Genomic DNA, 8,782 nt, shown 5'->3' on the forward strand with positions numbered 1-8,782 from the left:
CACAGAAAGCTTGCTCTTAATAGGTAAAAAATGTGAATCTTGGTCATATTTATAACTGCACCCATAAACAAGACTCAGGTCTGGGAGTAAGGCAGGATAGAGAATAGATGCAGTGGTTGTTTTTTCCCCAGGAAATCCTCCAAAGGTAGGATGTATCAACTCAGTTTAGGTACCTACGCAGTGAACACGGTGGTGATGGAAGGGGATGGAATAGGTCTTGTTTCGATTTGCCCAATGTGCAACTGAAACAAGACTGCTGGTTGTCAGACATGCAGGGGGATCAAAGCAGGGTTTCCTTATGTCCCTGCTCTCCCATAACCAGAACACAGCCTTCCAGCTTCCTGTGCCTGCTGAAGTCAAAATCCACCTGGGCTTCTGCACTGATATAAAGAAAAAATCATCATTAGCAAAAGCTCAGGAGGAAACTGAGAATCCCGGGAATATTTCCAGAGGTGTCTGAACACTCACCTGGAGCACAGAGCTGAGTTTTGGGTGGTTCTCAGCTCTGCTGCCCACACATGGGATGCTCTCCTGAGCTCCATCCAACTCAGGATAGAGGGAGGCATGGGGACATGACACTGGTGGATGGCAGCAGCCCTGGCTAGGAAGGTTGAGCTGACAGCCAGGCCTCATGACCTGTCAGGTGCCTCTGAGGGCAGGACCAGCCAGGCTCCCTAGATACAAATAGCCCTGGGCTCCACGACTTCACAGGCATCTGGGGTTGAGTTCGAATTTCTCATCGTTTGTGAAAGCTGAGCTCACAGCAGAATAAGCCACCATGAGGCTCTCGGTGTGTCTCCTGCTGGTCACGCTGCCCTTTGCTGCTACCAGGGTGAGTACATCAGTCATGAGTCCAGCACCAGCCCCTGGGAAGCCCCCTCCTCTGAGCACGAGGCCACTCATTTGGGCTAGGGTAGGAGTCTTCACCAAACCAAAATACCAGACGTTTTTCTGTGCTGCCTCTCCTAAAACTCAGGGCTATTTCTTCTCCCCAGCACGTAGGAAGTTTTATAAAATATAGATGCAGGAAAATGTTAGGAATTCTGCTGCCCGAGCTTTGCTCGTAGATGGGATCTGTGTCAGAGGACATAACGTGAGGTCTGGGGTGAATCTGGGCTTTGCCACTTCCCAGCCATTTGACCTTTGACACAATGCTCACCCTCCCTGAGCCTCCTCCAATCACTGATGGTTACAGCTTCTGCCAGGAGTGGCTATGGGAATGGAGTAGGATTAAGGCTGTCAAGAGTCTAGCTGTGGGCCAGGCATCATGGTTCACAACTAGATTTTAACACTAGATGTGAGCCATGTAATTTTAACACTTCTGGAAGCCGAGACGGGAGCATCGCTTGAGCTCAGAAATTTAAGACCAGGCAACATGGCGATACCTAGTATTTACAATAAATAGATAACCCACAAAAAAATTAGCTGGGCATGGTGGCATTCACCTGTAGTTTCAGCTACTCGGGGGGCTGAGGTAGGATCACTTGAGCCCAGGAGGTTGAGGTTGCACTGAGCCTAGATTGTGCCACTGCATTCCAGTCTGAGAAAGTGATACCCTGTCTCAAAAAAAGAAAGAAAAAAAGAAAAGACCGAGCATGGCGGCTCATGCCTTTACTCCCAGCACTTTGGGAGGCCGAGGCAGGCAGATCACCTGAGGTCGGGAGTTCGAGACCAGCCTGACCAACATGGAGGAATCCTGTCTTTACCAAAAATACAAAATTAGCTGGGTGTGGTGGCACATGCCTGTAATCCCAGCTACTTGGGAGGCTGAGGCAAGAGAATCACTTGAACCTGGGAAGGGGAGGTTGCAGTGAGCCGAGATCATGCCATTGCACTCCAGCATGGGCAACAAGACCGAAACTATCACAAAAAAAAGGAGAAAAAATAAAAGAGAGAGAGAGAGTCTAGCTGTGGATATGAAACTCTTCCCTTTGTTGGTGTGACCTTGAGGAAGTCACACCGGGAGGGTCTGGCATTGTCATCAACACAAAAATGGTATAGAAACATGGATCTCAGGGGATGATGTCTGGGAGCCATTAGGCAGCCATGAGAGAAAAATCGACTTTTTCTAACATAAAGTGTATTTTTATTCTTGTGTTGCAGCCAAGGCTGTGGTCTGCCCAGCTCTTTTTTCTGAGATCTCAGGCTTCTCATTCATTAATGAACCTGTGTTAAAAGTTAAAACTTGCCAAATATGATGCACCTCCAGAAGCTGTTGCAGCCTTTTTGGAAGTGAAGAAATGCACAGATCAGATATCCCTTGAGAAAAAACTTTTAACTGAAAAAATCCAGGTAATTTCCTTCTTTTCTTTTGTTTGAGTCACTGCAACCTCTGCCACCCAGGTTCAAGCGATTCTCGTACCTCAGCCTCCCGAGTAGCTAGGATTACAGGTGCCTGCCACCACGCCTGGCTAATTTTTGTATTTTTAGTAGAGACGGGGTTTCACCATGTTGGCCAGGCTGGTCTCAAACTCCTGACCTCAGGTGATCCGCCCACTTCGGCCAATTTATTTCTTGTTTTGTGGCGAGGCTTCTGGTCAGCGGCACGGTGTGAAGTGAGGTCAGCTTGCTGCTCTGCGGGGGACAAAGATGGTGGGGCACCTGCCTTGCTGGTCACTGCTTGAGTCACTCAGGGACACAGCGTAGGTTCTTCCATTTCACCCGCAGAATTCAACTCAGCTGCACACAGCCTCCTGCATGTTTCTCCTCCTCAGGTCACCTGCCCGGATGCCGTGTCCCCAGAGTGTGCTGAGGACATGGGGAGTGAGCCCAGGCCCAGGCAGGGTGGTGAATGGCCAAACATGACTGCCTCTCCACCTGGGGACTTTCCTGAGGCCAAGCGTCCCTCACGCAATCACTGTGGACTGTTGTGGGGAGTGTGGGAGCCTTGAACAGGAAGAGGAAGACAGGGAGGAACCCAGAGCCAGGCCTCCTGCAGATGCAGCGCTTGCGGGCTGGGCTTCCCTGCAGCTTCTGCAGAGCCAGGAAGGAGCCCCTCCCGGCTCCTCAGACTCCATGCTCCCCTCCTCACCCACACTGCACTCCTGACCACAGCCAGTGGGCCAAGACCCTCGCTACTCGGCCTCCTGCGGTGCCATGGAAGCGGGATGTTCTCACTCTGTCTTTCTCAAGAAATCAGAGATTTTCCAGGGGCCTCTCAGCCTGGCTGCCTCTGGGTTGCTGTCTTGAGGTTTAGCTGCAAATGTCCATGGAAGCTGCAGGCTCAGGGTTGAGAGATGCCCAGGCCCTGAAGCAGAATTCCCACCTGGGAAGGCTGGAGTATCCTGAAAGCCACGCTTCCCAGAGGCCCTGTCAGCCCTGGGTCCCCTATTGCAGGGAATGGGAGACTCCACAGTCCTGGGACAGCTGTGACAACAGTCTTTGGCTGCTCTATTCACTCCTCCCCTCCAACTTCCATGAGGACCCTGGGCCTCACTCCTGGGTACCCCCAGGACTATTGGCCTGGCAGGGAAAGGCTGCTCCATCGTCGGCATGGGTGTTGTAAGGGCACCAGTTCTAGGCCTCAGTTTCTTAAACTGAGTTCTTGCCTCTGCCCTTCCAATTGCCTTTGGGGGCAGAATTCCACTGGCCTCTTGGATGTTAGCCTGTTATCTCCAGCAGCAGCATGACTGACCCCACCTCCCTTTTTTTCTTTTTCTATTTCAGCTAAACTTACAGGCAAAAAGTAATGTGTGACATGTAAATACTCTCATCCTGGCTTCCACCATCTTTCATTGATACCCTGATCTTCACTGAGGAACGTAAAGATTTCAACGTCTTGCTTTAATAAATCATTTGCCCTGCACGGCTCCACTGGTCTTGTTATGATCCTGCAGTCTCAGGCCTTGAGTCAAGGGTGGGTTTTATAGGGGAATGGCCTTTTGCTGTGGGTGATAATCAGCTCCAGAGAACCAAGGCCCTGTTACCAATGGAGCCTGAATCCAGGAATCCCAGAGGGAAATATTTGGTAGGAATCATCCCGTATTCCTTAGACATTCCCTATCCTGTGGCCCTAAATGGAAACCATGGTAATGAGGACAGAGGAATTACAATGTTTCTGATGGCCTTGTACTGAGGGAACCCCTAGCCTGCCTGCCGCTCTAGATTCCTCCACTCCGGGCAGGGCATCGCTGAAAAAAAGGGCAGCAGCCCCAGTCAGGGGCTTATAGATTAAAGCCCCATCTCCCTGGGACAGAGCACCTGGGGGAAGCGGTGACTGTGGGCACAGCTTCAGCAGATTTAAACGTCCCTGCCTGACAGCTCTGAAGAGAGCAGTGGATCTCCCAGCACAGCGTTGGAGCTCAGCTAAGGGTCAGACTGCCTCCTCAAGTGGGTCCCTGACCCTTGTGTATCCTGACTGGGAGACACCTCCAAGTAGGGGCCAACAGACACCTCATGCAGGAGAGCTCTGGCTGGCATCCAGCAAATTCCCCTCTGGGACGAAGCTTCCAGTGGAAAGAATAGGCAGCAATCTTTGCTGTTCTGCAGCCTCCACTGGTGATACCCAGGCAAACAGGGTCTGGCATGGACCTCTAACAAACTCCAGCACACCTGCAGCACAGGGCCCTGACTGTTAGAAGGAAAACTAACAAACAGAAAGGAATAGCATGTCCACTCAGAGTCCCCATCTGAAGGTCACCAACATCAAAGACCAAAGGTAGATAAATCCACAAAGATGGGAGAGAAACCAGTGCAAAAAAGGCTAAAAATTCCAAAAACCAGAATTCCTCTTCTCCTCCAAAGGATCACAGCTCCTCGCCAGCAAGAGAACAAAATGACAGATTTTGAGTTTGACAAGTTGACAGAAGAAGGCTTCAGAAGGTGAGTAATAACAAACTTCTCCGAGCTAAAGGAGCATGTTCTAATGCAATGCAAGGAAGCTAAGAACCTTGAAAAAAGTTAGACGAATTGCTAACTTAGGAATAACCAGTTTGGAGAAGAAAATAAATGACTTGATGGAGCTGAAAAACACAGCATGAGAACTTCGTGAAGCATACACAAGTATCAATAGCCAAATTGATTAAGTGGAAAAAAGGATATCAGAGATTGAAGATCAACTTAATTAAATAAAGTGAGAAGAAAAGATGAGAGAAAAAAATGAAAAGGAACGAACAAAGCCTCCCAGAAATATGGGACTATGTGATAGGACCAAATCTACATTTGATTGGTGTACCTGAAATTGAAAGGGAGAGTGGGACCAAGTTGAAAAACACTCTTCGGGATATTACCCAGGAGAACTTCCCCAATCTAGCAAGACAGGCCAGCATTCAAATTCAGGAAATACAGAGAACACCACAAAGACACTCCTCAAGAAGTGTAACCCCAAGACACATTATCGTCAGATTCAGCAAAGTTTAAATGAAGGAAAAAATGTTAAGGGTAGCCAGAGAGAAAGGTTGGGTTACCCACAAAGGGAAGCCCATCAGACTAACAGCAAATCTCTCTGCAGAAAACATACAAGCCAGAAGAGAGCGGGGGCCAATATTCAACATTGTTAAAGAAAGAATTTTCAACCCTGAATTTCATATCCAGCTGAACTAAGTTTCATAAGCGAAGGAGAAATAGAATCAGACAAATGTGGAAAAGCTGATGGCAGTATGGGTCAGGGAGGGAAGGTTGTCACTACTGGGGATGGGGAAGCTGTTCCTTCTGGCAAAAAAATATTCATCAGAGTTTACAAACTCAGTGTTCCCAGCTTCATCAGGGTCCTCCCACACATTTTTATTCCAAGTTGCAGGGTCTCATTCTTTTCCAATCAATGCCCTCACTTTAACAGTGGACACCTGGTGAGGCGGTGCATGCACCTTTCATTACAGGTCAGCCACTTGTGTGATAAGAGCTTGTGTCTGTTTTTCCACAATTTCAGCTGTCTCTACAGGAGATAAGATTCTCACTCATGGCAATCTTAGCAGATTGGAGGCTCAGTATCTGCTTCTGAAGCCAGGAGACAGCATCCCTGAGTTCATCCTTTTCTTTCATCACTTTGTCCACTGAACTTAGGAGTAACCAACCAGCTTCATTATGTTCCTTGGTTCTCCACATATGGTCAAATATATCATAATATTCCTTTGGGTATAAACCTAGTAATGAGTTTGCTGGGGCAAATGGTATCTCCAGTTCCAGATCTCTGAGAACTCACCACAATGTCTTTCACAATGGTTGAACTAATTTACATTCCCACCAACAGTGTAAAAGCGTTCCTGCTTCCCCGCAACCTCACCAGCATCTGTTGTTTCTTAACTTTTTAATAATCGCCATTCTTCCTGGTGTGAGAGGATATTTCATTGGGGTTTTGATTTGCATTTCTCTAATGATCAGTGATGTTGAGCTCTTTTTCATGTATTTCTTGGCCACTGAAAGTTTCAGTGTTTTAAAAATAAGAAATTATAAGAAATTAACCCAAGTGACAAATTCACTGTAGTAGAAATTTATGGATTAATGTTTATTTCTTTGGTAGCTTTTTTTTTTTTTGAGACATAGCCTTGCTCTGTCACCCAGGCTAGGGTGCAGTGGCATTGTCTCAGTTCACTGCAACCTCCACCTCCCAGGTTCAAGTGTTCCTCCTGCCTCAGTCTCCCAAGTATATGGGATTACAGGCACCCACCACCGCACCTGACTAATTTTTGTATTTTTAGTAGAGACGGGGTTTCACCAAATCGGCCAAGCTGGTCTCGAACTCCTGAACTCATGATCCACTTGCCTCAGAAATAGAATCCTTTACAGAGAAGCAAATGCTGAGAGATTTTTGTTACCACCAACTTGCCTTACAAGAGCTCCTGAAGGAAGCACTAACATGGAAACGAACAAGTACCAGCCACTGCAAAAACATACCAAATTTTAAAGACCACCAATACTATGACGAAATTACACCAACTAATGGGCAAAATAGCCAGCTAGCATCATAATGACAGGATCAAATTCAGACATAACAATATTAACCTTAAATATAAATGGGCTAAATGCCCCAATTAAAAGACATGGACTGGAAAATTGGATAAAGAGTCAAGTTCCATCAGTGTGCTGTATTCAGGTGACCCATCTCATGTGCAAGGATGCACATAGGCTCAAAATAAAGGGATGGGGGAGGATATAACAAGCAAATGGAAAGCAAAAACAGCAGGGGTGGCAATCCTAGTCTCTGATAAACTTTAAACCAACAAAGATCAAAAGAGACAGAGAAGGCCATTACATGATGGTAAAAGGACCAATGCAACAAGAAGAGCTAACTATCCTGAATATATATGCACCCAATACAGGAGCACCCAGATTCATAAAGCAAGTTCTTAGAGACCTACAAAGACACTTAGACTCCCACACAATAATACTGGGAGAATTTAACACCCTACTGTCAATATTAGACAGATCAATGAGACAGAAAATTAACAAGGATATTCAGGACTTGAACTCAGCTCTGCACCAAGTGGACCCCAAATCAACAGAATATACATTCTTCTCAGCCACTCATCGCACTTATTCTAAAATTGACCACATAATTGGAAGTAAAACACTCCCTAGCAAAGGCAAAAGAACAGAAACTATAACAAACACTCTCTCAGACCACAGTGCAATCAAATTAGAACTCAGGATTAAGAAACTCACTCAAAACCACACAACTACATGGAAACTGAACAACCTGCTCCTGAATGACTACTGTGTAAATAATGAAATGAAGGCAAAATAAAGATGTTCTTTGAAACCAATGAGAACAAAGACACAACATACCAGAATCTCTGGGACACATTTAAAGCGGTGTTTAGAGAGAAATTTATAGAACTAAATGCCCACAAGAGAAAGCAGGAAAGATCTAAAACCAACACCCTAACATCACAATTAAAAGAACTAGAGAAGCAAGAGCAAACAAATTCAAAAGCTAGCAGAAGGCAAGAAATAACTAAGATCAGAGCAGAACTGAAGGAGATAGAGACACAAAAAATCCTGCAAAACATCAATGAATCCAGGAGCTGGTTTTTTGAAAAGATCAACAAAAAAGATAAACCACTAACCAGATTAATAAAGAAGAAAAGAGAGAAGAATCAAATAGATGCAATAAAAAATTATAAAAGGGATATCACCACCAATCCCACAGAAATACAAACTACCATCAGAGAATACTATGAACACCTCTACATAAATAAACTAGAAAATCTAAAAGAAATGGATAAATTCCTGGACATATACAACCTCCCAAGTCTAAACCATGAAGAAGTCAAATTCCTGAATAGACCAATAAGTTCTGAAATTGAGGCAGTAATAGCCTACCAACCAAAAAAAATCCAGGAACAGACGGATTCACAGCTGAATTCTACCAGAGGCACAAAAAGAAGCTGGTACCATTCCTTCTGAAACTATTCCAGACAATAGAAAAAGAGGGAATCCTCCCTAAGTCATTTTATGAGGCCAGCATCATCCTGATACCAAAACCTGGCAGAGACACAACAAAATACTCACAGAAAATTTCAGGCCTTCATCCTTGATGAACATTAATGCAAAAACCCTCAATAAAATACTGGCAAACTGAATCCAGCCTCATTAAACTCCTTGCCTGTCATGAGTGGTGAAACAGGAGTGTCAAATGCATTTATTTTTTATTATGTATAAGTCTCTAAACAGTTTACACCAAAGACTATCAGTGTTCTCCATACTATTAGGAGTAGAGTCCTTAGCATTTTTCGGTCGAATTATATTAAGTAGCTAACTCCAGAAACCCCCAAAACAACGAAAGAACTTCATCCTTAATATTCTGTTCCTCTAGAACCACTCCTGGTACCAAAATCTGTATTAA

The 8,782-nt window shown here is 45.4% G+C and overlaps 1 pseudogene; it reads left to right on the forward strand.

Annotated features, from left to right (window-relative positions):
* The first annotated feature begins 778 nt into the window (after window positions 1-778).
* Window positions 779-4,075, forward strand: LOC116467881 (secretoglobin family 1D member 2-like; annotated as a pseudogene).
* The last annotated feature ends 4,707 nt before the right edge of the window (window positions 4,076-8,782 follow it).

The sequence above is a fragment of the Hylobates moloch genome, unplaced genomic scaffold, assembly GCF_009828535.3.
Source record: "Hylobates moloch isolate HMO894 unplaced genomic scaffold, HMol_V3 SCAFFOLD_5, whole genome shotgun sequence".
Lineage (NCBI taxonomy): Eukaryota > Metazoa > Chordata > Mammalia > Primates > Hylobatidae > Hylobates > Hylobates moloch.